Raw genomic sequence first — 17,823 nt, forward strand, 5'->3', positions numbered from 1 at the left:
GCTCATGTAAGCTGTACCCATTTTCTCTCTCTCTCTCTCTCACACACACACACACACACACACACACACACACAGAGTTGCAGGGCCAACCTTGAAAGAGGCAACCCACAGTAGGCTCCACCATCCTGCGGCAGGGCTGGATCTGCTGGTACTAACAGAGCTGGACTGGGTTGCATTTTCCCTCCAGGCATGTGAAGTAGGACCGCGCTACTAGTGCTGTCAATTCCCCTTTGCAGGTCTCAGGATTCGTGGGGTCACCTTGCAGCGGGGCTGGGCAAAGCAGAGACAGCACTTGCATTCAGGCTTCCAAGAGGGGGGGGGTGCAAAGGGTACGTTGTACCTGGACCCAGGATCAAAAGGAGGCCTGGGAACCAATGAAGAGGAGCTGGAAATTTCCTGGGATCTCAGCTGGCCTTGTGGAGAGTGAAAGACCGAGGCCAGGCGAACCGGGAGGCCAGGTCTACCAGGTGGGTGGACCTGGGCTCTGCATTAGAACCCTACTGAACCAGGATAGACCATATTTCCGGCCATTACTGCCCTCCTTGACCCTGTTTTGCCTCTTTCTCAACCCTTTCTACCCACTAGCATACCTGAGGGGGGAAATGGGGTTAGTTCCCCCAGGTGGCATGCCTGAGAGGTACCACCACTATCCAGTGGCCCCTGTGGCACTCGCTTGGAGTGGTTGTGCGCCCACTTCTTTCGCTTAGAAAAAAAGGTTGTACTTTTGTGGTGTGCAACCACTCCAAATGTATCAGAAGCAATTGTGGTGCTGTCCTCAAATCACTGCAGTTACTTCCAGGTCAGGCAGGGTGGCATTGGATGCCATGGCCCCGGGTGGCAGAAGAGCCAGGAACACAACTGCTTCCGCCTAGCCCCGTTGCCATCCTCCCCATTTTGCCCTTCTCTGCCCCTTTGGGAAGGGGCCCAAAAGAAACTTTGCACACACACCCCGGTAAATCCCTCTCAGAGGCACTGCTTGCACCCTGCTGCAAACGCAAGAAAAGCAGAACTCGGCTCAGATCTCAGATTGTCATGAGAGTCACCCTGTATGACTTCCTTCTCATCCTCCTACTTTTCCCCGGTTCCATCGCACTGTACACTTCTGCTCTGATGAAACGAACCACATTAAATGATTCCTCCAGCTGCTTTGTGGGGACAGAAGCAATATCTATTAGCAGTGGCTGTGACTCTGTTGATCATATTTCTCATCCCTGAGTCACTGTGACTGAGTGTCTTCTTGGCCGTGTAAGCAGCAGACCTGTAGGAGTCTGTAAGGATGGCATATAGAACAAAAACTCAAATGCCCTGGGTGTTGAGGAGTAACTTCTAAAGCAGGGGTGTCCAAAGTTTTTGGCAGGAGGGCCACATTGTCTCTGACACTGTGTCAGGGGCCGGGGGAAAAAGAATTAATTTACATTTAAAATTTGAATACATTTACATAAGTTTACATAAATGAATATATTAAAGATAAACTTATATGAATGAATGGTCTTGCAATAGCTCAAGGCCTATAAAAGGCCTTGTACAAAGCAAGGCTGGCCTTTCCTTTGCTGCCGCAACTGCATCACAGACGTGAAACAACAAGCAATGGAGGGAGCCCTCATCCCACAGCTCATGCAAGAGGTCAAACAGTTGCCTTCACGCTGAGGGCAGTTGTGTTGGGCCAGTGCGGGCTCCAACAAATCTCTGGAGGGCCAGAGGCTCATTGGAGACTGGGGGCTCCCCGAGGGCCGGATTGGGAGTCCTCGAGGGCCGCAAGTTTGGGCACCCCTGTTCTAAAGTAACAGCAAGAAAGGATGTTTCTTCGATCTATTAAAAATAAAATTTACCCACAGACAGCTCAAGACCTTTGGATCTCTGAGGCAGTGCTCCAGATGCTATCACCCCAATTATTAGCCTCAAACTCCTGCTGCCCCGCTCCCCTGGATTTGAAAGGGTAGAAGGGAATGGAGTGGGGAAAGAAGAGTTGAGGAGAGGAGTGGGATAGAATGTCTTTTCCCTCTAGCCTTCCACTCTTCATTTCTTTCTCCCTTCCGTTCCCCTCTTCCTTTCAACCCCACAGAGCAAGGGAGGAGAAGGAGAGGTGAGTGGGGCCTCCTAAATCAACTCCCGGAAGCTGCTTCATTGGCAGACAATCCTGTTTCTCTAGAAAAAGTTGCCAAGGCAGTTTATAGATCAACACCATCATAATAAAATCAATAGTGTTATATAATAGCAGTTTATAGATAAACAGAAGAATTAACACGAACACTTGCACAATAAAACATCCAAAAACTAACTGTTATGTCAATAAAACAGAAACACGGTACTGTCTTGTGAAACTCAGCAGTGCGCAGTAAAATAATAATAATACACATCATTGATCGAAACGTGGGAGGCAGAGTAGCCATGCCCTAAGACAGGGTTTTTCAAACTTGGGTGTTGCGACACCCCAGCCTGAGGGCCCTGGACCCTGCCCCCTTAAAGGGCTGGGGCAGGGGGGAGGCAGTGACATGATCCCCAGGATCGCGTCGCTCAGGGGGCTGCAGGGACTAAAGCAATCCCTGTAGCAGCCTCCCTGGGATTCGGGGAGCCCTGTGTGAGCATCTGCAAGGCTCCCCAGCCTTCGAAAAGTGAAAGTGGACCGATCGCGCTCCACTTCCAGTTTTGCGGAGGTGGAGCGCGATCACTGCGCTTTCACTTTCTGGAGGCTGGGGAGCCCTGCGGACACTCACACAGGGCTCCCCGCACCTCTGGGACACTGCTGCAAGGACTGGTAAGTAAATGCCAATCCCTGCTGCCCCCTCAGCAACACGATCCTGGGGATCATGTCGCTGCCTTCCGCCCCTGCTGCCTTCCCTACTCCCCCACAAAGACTTAGTGGCTCTCAAACTCTCCCAGAGCGTTTGAGAACCACTGTCCTAAGATATAAAGCTTTTTGGCAACAGGTATTAAATAGAAAAGAAGAACGATATGGATTTCTGTCCCCTCGGACCTACTGATACTTATCGCAATGTGTTTAGAAAATACAAGAAATGTGCAAGGGCCTGAATTGATGCATGGCAAATTCCTCCCCAGAAGTCATGGCATTAAAAAGGACCATCTGCTCTATGCTTCCTCCAAAGGCAGATCTCCAACCTTGATTAACCCATTTTTGCCTGGCCCACAGATGTACACATTTGGTCCCTGTTGCATATATGCAATGTTAGGCAGAAATGCTAACTCAGGCAACCCAGACCACAATATGCCATGGGCAGACAGCAACACCAAAGCTATGTAGCCAAGGGTCACAGTCGCTGGTCTATGGAGAGGCAAGTTTTCACATCAGCTTCCCATGTCTGTTGGTTCATGCTGTTGCACAAATTGATGGTAAGGCCACACCTGGAGTATTGTGTCCAGTTCTGGTCACCGCATCTCAAAAAAGACATAGTGGAAATGGAAAAGGTGCAAAAGAGAGCGACTAAGATGATTACGGGGCTGGGGCGCCTTCCTTATGAGGAAAGGCTACGGCGTTTGGGCCTCTTCAGCCTAGAAAAGAGACGCCTGAGGGGGGACATGATTGAGACATACAAAATTACGCAGGGGATGGACAGAGTGGATAGAGAGATGCTCTTTACACTCTCACATAACACCAGAACCAGGAGACATCCACTAAAACTGAGTGTTGGGAGAGTTAGAACAGACAAAAGAAAATATTTGTTTACTTAGCGTGCGGTTGGTCTGTGGAACTCCTTGCCACAGGATGTGGTGATGGCGTCTAGCCTGGAAGCCTTTAAAAGGGGATTGGACAAGTTTCTGGAGGAAAAATCCATTACGGGGTACAAGCCATGATGTGTATGCGCTACCTCCTGATTTTAGAAATGGGTTATGTCAGAATGCCAGATGCAAGTGAGGGCACCAGGATGAGGTCTCTTGTTATCTGGTGTGCTCCCTGGGGCATTTGGTGGGCTGCTGTGAGATACCGGAAGCTGGACTAGATGGGCCTATGGCCTGATCCAGTGGGGCTGTTCTTATGTTCTTATGTCTCAGAAATGGCCAGAGATTTGATTAAGCAAGAGGTTGTCAGCTGTGCCCTTCTTCCTTCTTCTCATACAATCCCTTCTTCACCCCCTTTCCAGATCAAAAAGAGTGATTGGAGGTAGAACTGCATACTTCATTGCTCAATGAAAAAAAAAATTTCCTGTCTGACACATCTGCCTTGTGTAGTAGTGGACTCACCCTCATTGCAGAATTTCAAGTTCTGCTCCACCAGATCCTGAACTTCGTCTCAGGCCAGAAGGCCCAACACTGAGTTTCTCAAGTCTGCAGCAGCAAAACAGCCAGCACAGACTCATTGTGGGGCCTGGGGCTTTCCCCAGGGGAAGGGAACGAAGGTCCCTTTTCCCCGAGGAGACTTCCGGCAGCTGCTGTGGGGCCATAAGATGCAGTGGTAGCCAATTTGGCTCCGCTGCACCGGGTAGCACTGCTGCCTTTAGGATTGGGCTGTAAACAAACTACGTAGATCTTTGAAGGACGTATCATAAGTTTCAAAGTAACAGAAGTCAACATTCTAATGAAGAAATTTAATGTTGTTATTATGGGGTATGGCTAGGGGTGTCACCAGGATGTATAATGATGAGCTCTTGCAATTCAAAATGTACCACTGCCCCATAGATTAATCCTCTTCCCCCTCCTGTTTTTGTGGGGTCTGTGGGTATCTGCTCATGCACCTCTCGAAAGAAAAAGAAAAAAAAGACAAAACAGTTGCGTTAACAAACATGTGCGATGACTGGGCTATTCTACTCAAAACAAGCATATTTTCTGCATTAACCAAAGTGACAGTTTCAACACTGGGGAAATACTGGTGGACAATAGATAGATGACCACAGCGTGTGAAACTCTGATAAAGAGTAGACAAACTGGGACAATCACAGACTAAACAACATCCTCTCTGGAAATGCCCGTATATGTACAAACCTGTAACTCAGCTACCTCCCATCCATTAAATGGGCTTGGGATATTGACTTGCTAGGATTTGCATGGCGAAAAAGCACTGAACAAAAAAAAAAAAGCACCCTGGCAATTTTTTTTAACACCTGGCTGGCATCATCCTCGTGCATTATCGCTTTGAGTCACAGCTCTTCCGGGCAGAGCCCTGCTGGAGCAGAGACTACCCCATTTGTTTCCATCTAGAGCAGCGTTTCTCAACCTGTGGGTCGGGACCGGCTTGGTGTGTCAGGACCTGATTTCTGGTGGGCGGGCAGGGCCTCCAATGAAAACATGGGTGATGGAAAAATCAGATAACTAATTGCCTCAAGCTATGCAAAAATCAGAAAGCTGCTAACTGCCCTGCAAAAAGCTGAGCTCCTGCAGAGCTTGCAAGCTGGTGTAAATATAGGGAAATAAATGTTTGAGCTTCTTTCTTCTGGTGTGTTTCCCCCCCCCCCCAGCTAGTGGGGGTAGGTGAAGGCTGAGTCACATAACTAAGCCCCTCATGTCTTGAGGCTATTTATTAGGGTTGCCTCATTATGAGAAATGAACCGAGATTTTTGCAAATTCTTGTTGGCAAGATTTTTGCAAATTCTTGTTGGCAACCTTCAGTCTCGCTCTGAATGGTGGTTCTGGAACCGCGTCTAGTGTGACTGAAAAGGCCGATTCGGGAGTGACAATCCCTTCCACACCGAGAGCAAGTGCAGTCTGTCCCTGGTCTGTCTCCCTGGCTATGGGCCGTCCTTCTTTGCCTCTTTGCCTCAGACTGTTGGCCAAGTGTCTCTTCAAAATAATAATAATTTTGCAAATAAATAAATAAGTTACTTTTGATAGATAGATAGATAGATAGATAGATAGATAGATAGATAGATAGATAGATAGATAGATAGATAGATAGATAGATAGATAGATAGATCACCTTTTAAAAAAAAATCTGATAAAGCTATGTGGGTCCTGATAGACCTGCAATTTTCATCCAGTGTGCCATGGCACACTGGTGCACTATGAATGGTCTGCAAGCGTACCACGGGTGTTTGGAGGAGGGGCATATATTAGTAGTGCCATTGGGGGATGTGAGCCCCCCACCTGTTGCATGGTGTTTCTTGCCAATTGTAAAAAAAACTGATAGTGTGCCTTGAGAATCTGAGTGCCTTGTCAGTGCGCCATGAGATGAAAAAGGTAGAAAATTACTGCAACAGAGTGTCATTCTAAAAAGTGGGTCCCGGTGCTAAAAAGTTTGAGAACCGTTGATTTGAAGGACAGCCGGTGAGGTGGAGCCCGGGGAAGCCGAGAAGCAGCAGAAACAGCCACTAAATAAAGCAACAGAAAGAGAACCTCCCTCTGCCTGTACCCCTTTTCTAGTTTCTAAAGAGTTAGCAGAAACCAGCCACATCATTTTCAGGCTGCTTGCAAAGGGCTGAAAACATCTGCAGGCCACCACACAACCACTTCCAAGCAAGACTTCCGGATCTCAGGCTCATGCAGCAGAACGTAAACTTCGAGAAAAGATGACTAATTTCTCAGCTAGCATATGCAGGAAAATTTCCCATTAGGGCTCAGGCCTTGAGAACCCAGCATTGCAAACTAATCTAGTGTTTCTCTTTGAAGGGGGGGGGGGGCTGAAAGCATCTCATTCATCCAGTTTGACAAGGGGGGATATTTGCTGTTTAACAGCAGGAAAAGGAATCAGCGTTCACTGCACACGTCAACTCCAAGGTTACTGAGTGGGAAACTGTGGACTCTGCCTTTTGGCAGGGAAGAGTCTGACGATCCTTACATTTGGCACAAGAGGTTTTCACTAAAGTACCCAGGAGGGCAGCAGCAGTACAAAGTCACATTGGTGCAACACTGTAGAGGTGGGACACAACCAGTGCACAAAAACCAAGCTGGACAATCATGGAAAAGTTAACAGAACGCCCAGACTTTCTCTGCTCACGTTTTTTGACGAGGGCAGATTGCCAACGAGTCACTCAGTTCTCAGGTGCGCCACGCTCGGGAATCGCCAAAAGAGGAACCTGTAAAACAGGTCTCTGTGACCTCATGATGGAACATCTCCAGCTGGCCGTGAGTCATGTGTGTGCAACCCACTCCGGGTCCAGTTTAAGGAAGCCAGCAAGGAGAGGAAAGGCAGTGGGTGCGCTTTTTCCACCTTGAAAGGGACAAAAAGCTACAAGGTCCGCACATTTACGGTGGGCCTTTCTCTGTGTGTGCAAGGGGCTTGCTAGTTCACCACTTCTGTGCTAAGAGGGTCAATCGCTCCTGTACACCAGGAATCAGAGAAGGCTCATCCGTGAAAGGACTGAGGCTGTTGCCTTAGTCCAGGGGTCTCCAAATCCCGGCCTGGGGGCCAGATGCAGCCTACGGAGAGCCTCTATCTGGCCCGCAGTCGGCCTCTGATTCCCTGAGAGCCTCTGGCCCTGTTGACCAAACACAACCAGAGTTGTGATTTTGGGGTGGGGGAATGGGGGTCCATTTAAGTGTGTGCTTTATTTCTTGGGCTGTGTTCATGCTTGGAGAAGTCCTGGACATTTGAGCCCTTTCATTTATTCATTCATCTAAGTTCCATCTCTAATGCATTTATTTAAATTTTATATTTCTTTTTTTTTTCCGGCCCTCACCACTGTGCCACGTATTTGATGCAGCCCTTTGGCCGAAAAGTTTAGAGACCCCTGCCTTAGTCGGTTAGCATCTATTCATGTATTCAACTCTGCAGCTCTGCCTCCTGCTCTTTGGATTAGAAAAGAATAGACCAGGAGAAATGTGGTGGACAGTAGAGTGGTGGACTAGACTGTCTCCCTTGCGTAGGGGAAAGATAGAGTAAAACTATTTTTAAATAATCAAAAAATAAAATATTTGAAAATCTTCTATGGTCTAGCACAGTGGCTCTCACAAATTTAGCACCGGGATCCACTTTTTAGAATGAGAATCTGTCGGGACCCGCCGGAAGTGATGTCACGCTCAAAAGTGACATCATCAAGCAGGAACATTTTTAACAATCCTGGGCTGCAATCCTACCCACACTTACCCAGGAGTAAGTCCCATTGACTGTCATTGTTAAAAGAATATACGTAGTAGCTTGTTAAAATTACAGGTCTGTAACATTTCCCCAAATGCAGCCGCATACCATGGTAGCATCAAGTCTAGTATATTAAAAATAAAATATTGAAATCAGTGGGGACCCACCTGAAATTGGCTTGCGACCTACCTAGTGGGTCCTGACCCACAGTCTGAGAAACACTGCTTTAGCAGGCCACCTCTCCTCCACACTTCCTCTTTCACTCCATTCCACTCTTTTTTTTTTCTGATCCAGGTTGTGGAAGAAGAATGGTGGAGGCAGCAATGGTTGACATGCCGCCTCAGGCATCCAGAGATCTTGGGCCAGCCCTGCCTCAAAAGAAGGAATATGAAGCATATAGGTGATCTAGAGAGCCAGGGCTCCAGTGGAAGGGAGACAAAGTACAGTATGAGAGGGGAGTCCTGTTAAATTTGTCGAGCAGCATGTAGATAGGCCCGGCACAATCATGAGGTAAACTGAGGCAGTCACTTCAGTGGGCAGGCTGTCAGAGGGTACCTGTCTGCATCTGCACACCTGCCTCATTGCTCCTTCTCCCGCTCCTTGAAGGGGAAGCACCGAGGAGAGGGGAATGTAGACTAAAGGGCCTCCAACATTCTAGCCCACCACTGCCTCATTGCTCCTTCTCCCGCTCCTTGAAGGAGAAGCGCCAAAGAGAGGGTAATGTAGACTAAAGGGCCTCCAATATTCTAGCCCACCACTGTCCTCCACACTTCCCCTTCTGCTTTGTCCTCCTCTTCCTTTTCAAATCCACAAAGTGGAAGAAGAAAGAGAGGCAATGGTGGCCACCAGCACAGTACCAGGGTGTGTGGCACGCTGCCCCAGGCTCTCTGGGAGTTCTTCAACCAGCCCTGGAAAGTCACCTTCAAAACCTGCAAGGATGCCACCAGCTGCTCTACAAGGCCAGCTGTATCCCCAGCAAGCTCCACGCAACTGGTTTTGATTCCTGACACTGCCAAGGACGGAGAATGACACCACTGTGTAGCATTGCTAATTAGCTCACAACCAAATTGTGAAAGACACAAAAGGTGAGGAAATGCGGGGAGGCTTTTGGAGCGCAAACAAGAGCCAACTCACACATGTTTAGCCTACGTTTGTTTACCAGGAGGGATGAGAAAACATTTCCTTGATGAGCGCTGCCAGAATGACTCCAGACCCATCTAATCTGTCTTCCCTGTTTTGCCGTGGTGGCCAGGTAGATGACTCTGGCAAGCCCACAAGCAAGAGATGAAGGCACAACTATTGTCCACGGTTCCTTCTTTGTATATGGCATTCCAAGGCACTTTCCTCTATACATGGGGGCAGAGGCATAACTAGGGTGGAGCCTGAGGGGCTCATGCCCCAGGTGCTGCACCAAGGGGGCACATGACTGCCCCTCAGGCTCTGCCCTATAGGTGCTTGCAGTTTCACTCCTCCCTTCTTCTTCAAAGGGGGGTCTTAAATGTCTTCAAAGGAGAAGGAATAGGGGCTCAAAGCTGCCACAGTGAGTGCTTCCTCCTTCGGGGACAACCCAGAAGTGACTGCCTTGCACCACAAGTGGCACAAGGCAGTCATTTCCAGGTTCTCCCTGGAAGAGGTGTTGGTGGCTTTACACCTTCCCTATTCCTTCTCCTTTGGAGGCTCCCCCACCACCACAGGAGAAGGAACGGCGGTGCAAAGCCACCAGTGCCCCCTCCCCTGAGAAGAACCCTGAAGTGACGTCACAGTGTCACACAATGTCTCACAATGTCGTGATTACACCTCTGCTTGGAGGCAGCACGTAGCCATCACGACTGGTAGCCATTGGTAGATATGCCCTGAGCTGTGAATTTATCTCTTGCCCTTTACAGCCATCTAGGATAGGGACCAGCATCACCTGTTGAGGCCGTGAATTCCGTAATCGAATTCTGTGCTGTGGGTAATTCCTTTGATTTGTCAGAAATCTCCTGCCAGTTAGTTGCACTGGATGACCTCATGGGGGCTGCATTGAGAGGCCTCGAGGGCCGCAAGTGGCCCCAGGGCCGGGGTTTGGGTACCCCTGTTCTAAATGAAAAAGCCTGGAATGTTGCAGCCTGAGCCAGACCAAGAACTCTCCAATGTTCTAGCTTAGCGCTCTCCTCTCCATTTCCTCTTCCTTTCTGTCCGCCTCTTCTTTTTTTCCAATCCAGGGTGGAAGGAGGAGGAAGAAGAGTGGAGGCAGGCCTGCCCACCAATTTGCTGCCTGAGGTGACTGCTGCAGTTATCCTCATAAAGGGGCCGGCTGGGGCTGCAGCCTTTCCTCATCGGGATGGTGCTCCAGTCCCCTGATCACTTTGGTTGCCCTTTCTGCAATGCACACAAGCAGTGAAATCTATAAAGTCACTAGACCTCAGGCTTGCCTAGAGGTGACATCCTGTCACCTTGAATCTTTCCCCGTCACCCAAAGCGTGTAAGGGTGGGGTGGAAAGGGCTTACAAGCTGGGAAAGGAAATGCACTCCACACATGGTTGGACACATTTGTTAATAACCAGAGGAAGAATCCTAGCACTGAAAAATGCCACATCCAAGCTGGTAGCTCATGGAGCTGGTAGTTCATGGAGCAAAGCTCATGAGTTGCAATGCACTGAAATGAATAACTGGTAGCATGAAAGTCAGTGTTATCAGGAAGAAGGCCATTGATGAGTTGTGGTGAACATGCTTTGTTTGCTGAAATCCCAGATTCAGTCTCCTGCAGTATCTCAGGCAGCAAAGCTAGGAAAGCCTCCCACCGGAAGTCTGAAGATTTTCTGTCAGTCACAAAATTACAGAAGACTGAGATTGGAAGGGACCTGGATCAGTGGTCTGACGGGGCACAAGGAAGCTTCATATGTTCAAGCCATGATGTGTATGTGCAACCTCCTAACTTTAGAAATGGGCTATGTCGGAATGCCAGATGTGAGGGAGGGCACCAGGATGCAGGTCTCTTGTTATGTGCTGTACTCCCTGGGGCATTTGGTGGGCTGCTGTGAGATACAAGAATCTGGACTAGATGGGCCTATGTCGTCGCCAACAACGTGGGGAAGTGTAGCCGGGAGGTCCTGGAGGCCAAATTTAGGCTCTTAGGTAGGAAGCTGAAAGCCAGGACCCCAAAGGTAGTGTTCTTGGAAGTGCTACCTGTTCCACGCGCAGGACTAGCTAGGCAGGCAATCAGGGGTCTCAATGCCTATGGCCTGATCCAGCAGGGCTGCTCTTATGTTCTTAAAAGCAACCTTAGGAGGCTGTAGAAAAGAGCTGTGGCTGAGCAATAAAGCACATGGTTTGCCTGCAGAAGAGATTATGGTACTTCCAGTACTTAATAGCTCCAAGTCTGGGCTGAATGGATTACACACAAGCTACGTAAACTACGGTTTAGGAGCACTCAACACAACCCGTTTCAAGTTCTACCTGAATACATGCAAATACAAATCTATAATATATATCTGTTTTCTTTGCCCTTCCTGTTGGAATAACACACCTTTTTGGGTAATTGTATGGGGTGGGGCCTCTTCGGCTTGACACAATCCAGAGCTGCAATTATTAAAGGATCTTGGGCAAACTGGGATAAACTTCCCACAGGTCCTGGCAACGGGACCATTGCTCAGGGATAGAGAAGATGTGTCATATTCAGAAGGTCCCAGGTTCAAATCTCCAGCTCAGAGGTCGCAGGCTGCAGAACTAGGGAAGTTCTCTCCCTGTAAACCTGCTGCCTGTTTGGCTGGATAATCCAACATATAAGGCAGTGACTCAGTTTAAGGCAGCTTCCTATGGACAGTGGCTGATATTTGTCAGCTACTTGCTCACCCAAAAAGGATATCCCCACCCCAGCTAGGGATGACAGAAATCATATGTTTATAATAATCTTGAAGATCTACGACGTGCCACCCTACTGCTGTTGAAAAACTCGTGGGGCAGCACAAAGTGACACACAAGTGAGCAGGGCCCATGAAGGTGCAGTGGGTAAATTGTACTTGGGCCCGGGGTCAAAAAGGGGGATCAGGAGCCCAAGTTGAGGACCAGAATATTTCCTGGGCTCTTACCTTTTCTGATCTCAGCAGGGCCCATGAGAGGAGGTGCAGGGGGTACATTATACCTGGGCCTGGGGTCAGAAAGGGGGCTCGGAAGCCAAAGGAGGAGGCCTGAAAATTTCCTGGGATCTAACATTTTCTGATCTCACCAGAGTCCATAAGAGGGAGGTACGGCATACCTGGGCTTTGGGTCAAAAAGGGGGAACGGGACCCAAAGGAGGGGGAGCCAGAAATTTCCTGGGATCTCAGAAAATGCTTGCCCATATGGTGGGAGCATCAAATTTTGTGCAAGCCTACATTATTTTATATATGGTAATTCATAGAAATTAATGATCAAATGATCGTGTGAAATTATAATCCAATGCAGAAGGGAAGAATCTTTCTACCTACTGATAAAATTCCTCTCAGAGACCCGGCAAGTGAGCATGTGATGATGAATTTTTACGCCAATGCTCCAGCAAGGTCCAACAGCAGCAGACAATCAATTCCTTTCCAGAAAGAAAAAGACGGAGGCCAAACCTACGGAGATGGAGAATGGACACCATCAGCGGCTCGTCCACTCTGGGAGAGTCCATCTATTCTAGACAGTGGTGCGTCACCTAGTGCGGGGGGGGGCAGTGCATCATCCCCATGACGGACTACCATGCAGCGGATGGGGCAGTGCCCCAGGCGGTGAGCATAGTGATGCACCATTGCCACGCCCCACTGGTTTTTTGGGTTGTATCTTTTGATAGAATGGAGATATTTCAGCACGGTTTGTTTCATTGCATTCTGCATGAAATTACACATCGAATGATATATAACATGATGGTGTTATTCAAAAGTACCAATATTTTAAAAATTTTTGAGCAGTAGTGGTGTCACACACCCCCACGTGCATCACCCAGTGCAGTCCGCACCCTCCTCCCATTCCCCTTGCAATGCCACCGATTCCAGCAGCAAGTTGGGAATTTTAAATGGAATCTCTTGCAAGCTGTGATGCTGCACCAAGTAGGAGAAAGGTGGGGTAGAATGTTTAAGAATTTAAGAATTTTTGGAACAAAATGCAAATTAGGTCACTCGTCTAGCTAAGCCACCAAACCATCTATGCACCGTATGAGCTGTGGAACTGGAGTAAAAAATTGCTTATTATTATTTTTATTGCCACCATTTGACACCTTTTGAAGATGCTCTAAAGAGGAATTTCTTGCTTCAAGCAGAGGGTTGTACCAGATGGCCTTTAAGGGCCCCTTCCATGATTCCATGATTTACTGCTATTGTTATCATCCATATTACCACAAAGCATTAAAATATATTATAATCTAACATTCTGTATAATATTTACAATAATATACAGTGGTAATATAATAATATTTTTACTTCTATTTTTCTTTCTTTCTTTGGAAATATACTTTTGTTGTGTTTATTGGTGCTTGATTAGCCTTAATAAATATTTTAAGGTTGCAATCTTATACACACTTTCCTGGGAGTAAACCCCATTGAACATGATAAGACTTCATTCTGAATGGACAGGTGTAGGTTTGTGCTATTAATTTTATTATATGTGAATGAATTCATGCTGCATTTTACACTGCTTAAAAAATCAAATGTCATCCCACTTCATGTGCACTCATTGGCTAGAACATTAGAAGGTGGGAGAAAATGTCTACTTGGAAATCTCTCTTTCTTAGTGTCCGGTCAGAGAGAATCCTGCCTCTATGTTTTTCCTTATATCTCATAGAATCATAGAGTTGGAAAGGGTGTAATAGATCTTCTAAACCAACCCCCTGCCTTAGGAAGGACATCCTCTTAGAGCAGGGAGTAAACGAGCAGTAAGTGATAGTCTTCTTTTTAAAGCAAGGGCGCAATCCTAACCCACTTTCCAGCACCGATGTAAAGGCAATGCAGCTACGAGGTAAGGAAACAAACACTGCCTTACTTTGAGGAAGCATCGGTGAGTGCCACCCAACTACAGGATGCAGCACACATCCCATTGGCAGTGTTATGCCTGCGCTGGAAAGTTGGTTAGGATTTGGGCCTAAGTTGAATATGAACGGAGGAGCCATGGAAAATCCATCGCAATCTCACATCACAGACATCCCTATGGTTCGAACCAACCTGCCTGCTTGGCAAAGTGAAAGGCACTCTTCATGTGCCCAGAGACACTCTTGGCATTATGAAAACTCTGCATGTGTCGTGGCCTGAAACCTGGTGCTTCAAGCAGGTCCAGGTGCCAAGCCCTGGGAAATTTGGGTTTCAGCGTTTTGTCGGTAGAAGGGAGCCCATCGTTTGGATTCCTGCTGAACCGCTGACAAAAATTGGTCTTGGCAGTAGGCACCCTGCCCTTGCCCTCTGCTCCGTCAGGTATTACGAGCATTTCACATCGTTCTCGTGGGGGAGAAGCGTTTAATTAGACCGTGTAGGAACTTGCTCTGCGTGTTTATGGGAAAGCAAAGGCCAATGACGAGCAAAGAGCAGCTAATTATGTGAGTGTTTCTGCAGAGTGATGTGGAAGGTGGCAGTGGCTGGAAAGGGTGGGAGCCCAGCCAGAGTCCAGGATGGCTGCTCTCCAATAAACAGAACAAACCGAACAAGGGGGTCCCCTCAGCCGCCGCTTAGCTTTTTAATTAAAAGCAAACACCAAGCGGCGAGCGTGGGATGCCAACAGGAAAGCCAGTCAGCACAGCCATCCGCAAAAGGCCAAGAGGAAAGTAAACACGAGAGAACAATTCAAGAAAGCTTGTCGACTCTTTTGCTGCTCTTGGTGCAAGCCAGCAAAGAGGCAGCGTGCCCCAGGGCGGTGGCGCAGCTCCAAACCACAGCCAAAACATGGAAAGACGAGGAGAATCAAGGACATTGGGGGGAGGGGGAGGCTACTGCACAAAGTAGCAAAAGTCCCACCCTAAACTGGGGTTCCCTTCCTGATGGAAATGGGGTGGCAAGTGGAGATTCACAGCCACCCACAATCAAAAAAGTTTTGGTCACTTGCATAGCAAAGAAATGGCATCGTGATTGGTGTTCTCACTGTGATTTTGGAATAGATGAAGCAGAGACCCAGCCTCTCACAGTAATTTTCAACCACTGTGCCGCAGCGTGGTCTGCAGGTGTGCCGCAAGAGTTGGGAGGAAGGTCATATATAAGTACGGCCGCCAGGGGATCTGAGTCCCCCCCCTGAAAGCGTGGTGTGCCTTGTCAATTGTCAAAGAACTGATGGTGTGCCTTGACGATTTTCATGCCTTTTCAGTGTCCCATGAAATGTAAAAGGCTAAAAACCACTGCTCTACAATGATGATGTTGATGCTTGATATGACTAGGGCCGGCCCATCCATGAGGCTGACTGAAATGGCCACTTCAGGCAAGAGGTTGGTGGCGGGGGGGGGATCTCTGTTTGTTTACTTACTTCCATGTCTTCTCCTTCTCCCCCCCCCCCCAATTGGAAAAGGAAGAAGAGGACAGGAGAGGAAGAAGAAATGTTGAGCTAGCTAAAACATTGGAGAGTAGGTGGAGGAAACATTTAGCATGGGGTCAGAAGGTCTCGGGCCAGCCCTGGATATGAGCTTCTTTGAACTTCTATGAACTTCATTTAATTTTAAATGTATTAATTTTGACATGGTGGTGTAGGGGGTAGAGTACTGTGGCCAAGCAGTGCGGACCTCCCCAGCCCCACGCCTGGGTGAAAGGTCCGCAATGGCGCCCCCGTAGGCTTTCAACACCTCCCCACACGAAAATCCCCCCCCACTCACCTTAGGCTCACGGACCCTCATGCGACCTAAGCCTGTGTTGAGGAAGCCTCTCTGAGGTTCCCTGATGTTATAAACTTCCAGGAAACCAGAAGCACAGTTTCTGACCCCGTCTGGAGCCTCAGAGACACTTCCGCGGGGTCCTAGAGGCTTGCACCTGGGGCATTTGCCCCATCGAACCTAAAGGTAGGTTCACAACTGTGGCTGAGTATATGATGTATAAGGCTGCTATGAGGTCACCCTGCTAGCTTTGTGGGTTGTGATGACTGAGAGTCCCTTGCTCCTTCCTTTGATTCGTATGTTACACCATAAGGTTGAACAGGAACGTCATATGCTAGAGCCGCATGCCAGAGTCTTGTGCCAGCCCAGACTACAATCCTATGCATGGAATTTCCTTCCAACTGGGTTCAATGAGGCATATTCCTTAGTATATGTGTTTACAACAGCAGTCTGAATCCCTGTACATATTCACAACTTTTGAAGGGATTTACTAGGCAGGTGTTAATCACCCAATTAAATGAAATTGCACAGTGTGATCCTAAGCATGTTTCCTTAGAAGTTGATCCATCTGAGCTAGATGGGCCTTATCCCCAATTAAGTGTGCTTAGTGTCAGAGACTCTAACCCATCGTTCTCCTGTCCTTCACATTTCCTCTTCCACTCTGTTTCCTTCTTCCTTTTCTAACTTAGGGACCAGGAGGGGGAGGGGCAGAGGTGGAGAGTCAGGAGGACACTCCCTGTCAATTCAGTACCTAAAACAAGTGCCTTATGAACAGGCCATTGGTATGTGTGCTTCCACTATGCATTGAGTGTTTGGATCCATATTCTCCAAGCAGAACTATCAGCAAACTATTCCATTCAAGAATGGCCCTAGGGCTGGAATACCAGCAGCTGGATTATCTTGAAGATGACCATCAAGATACATTTTGATGTACACATTTTCTCTTCTATCATTTGCAGCTACTGTTACCCTCCACATGCCTGATCTTGTCTAATTTTGGAAGCTAAGCAGGGTCAGGCCTGGTTAGTACTTGGATGGGAGACCGCCTGGGAATACCGGGTGCTGTAGGCTTATACCATAGTCTTTCGAGACTGAAAGTTGCCAACCATTTGCAGCTAATGAGTTTCTGTGAGGACAAAGTGGTTATTTCTGGTCATCATCTGCTTAATGATGTCACTTTCTGCTTAATGATGTCATTTGCTGCTTAATGAGTCCAGATAGCCCACTTAACCCTTGAAGTGATTATTCTGGGATATTTGAAGAACCTTATATTAAATGAAGTACAGTGGACCCTTCCTTATTTGTAAACTCAGCATCCCCGGATTTGAATATCTGCAGATGCCAAAACTGGCTGAAGGGCCTCAGAGGACCTCCTGGACATGACTGGAAGGCACTTCCTTTTGCCAGCACAAACCAGAGGTGACTTCCAGTTGCATTCAGATCTCGGAAGCTAAGCAGGGTCAGGCCTGCTTAGTACTTGGATGGGAGACCGCCTGGGAATACTGGGTGCTGTAGGCTTATACCATAGTCTTTCGCGACTGAAGGTTGCCAACCAACCAACCAACCAACCAACCAACCTGAGGTGTTCTGAGGAAGCCAGGAGTCCACACATGACCTCTGGAGGGCTGAGCACCAGGTAAATAATTGTGGTGCTCTTCCTTCGCAGATTACATTATCCGCGAAACTTGGTATCTGCAGGGGGTCCTGGAATGGATCCCCCATGGATACAGAGGGCCCACTATAATAATTGCATGTCTTTTGACAAGAGTTAAAATGAATATAGCTATTCAGTAGAAATTCCAATAATGATGGATTGCATTTGCCCAAGTGCATTTGGGCTGTAGCATTACTAACAAAAGTTTGTTTGTTTGTTTGTTGTTTGGCTGAGTGATTTGAACCTGGATCTACCAGGTCTGAACCCAACTCCCAAAGCACTACACCACTACATTACTACGAGATGACAAGCAGCACCTGCTGAAATTCCCTCTTCTATACAATTGTTAAAGGTCCAAGATCCCTAAAGTTGAACATTTGTCCACCCCTGCACTTACACCATCCTTGTGCTTTGGAGCACAGAAGCAAC

The sequence above is a fragment of the Tiliqua scincoides genome, chromosome 10 (assembly GCF_035046505.1).
Source record: "Tiliqua scincoides isolate rTilSci1 chromosome 10, rTilSci1.hap2, whole genome shotgun sequence".
NCBI classification, from domain to species: domain Eukaryota; kingdom Metazoa; phylum Chordata; class Lepidosauria; order Squamata; family Scincidae; genus Tiliqua; species Tiliqua scincoides.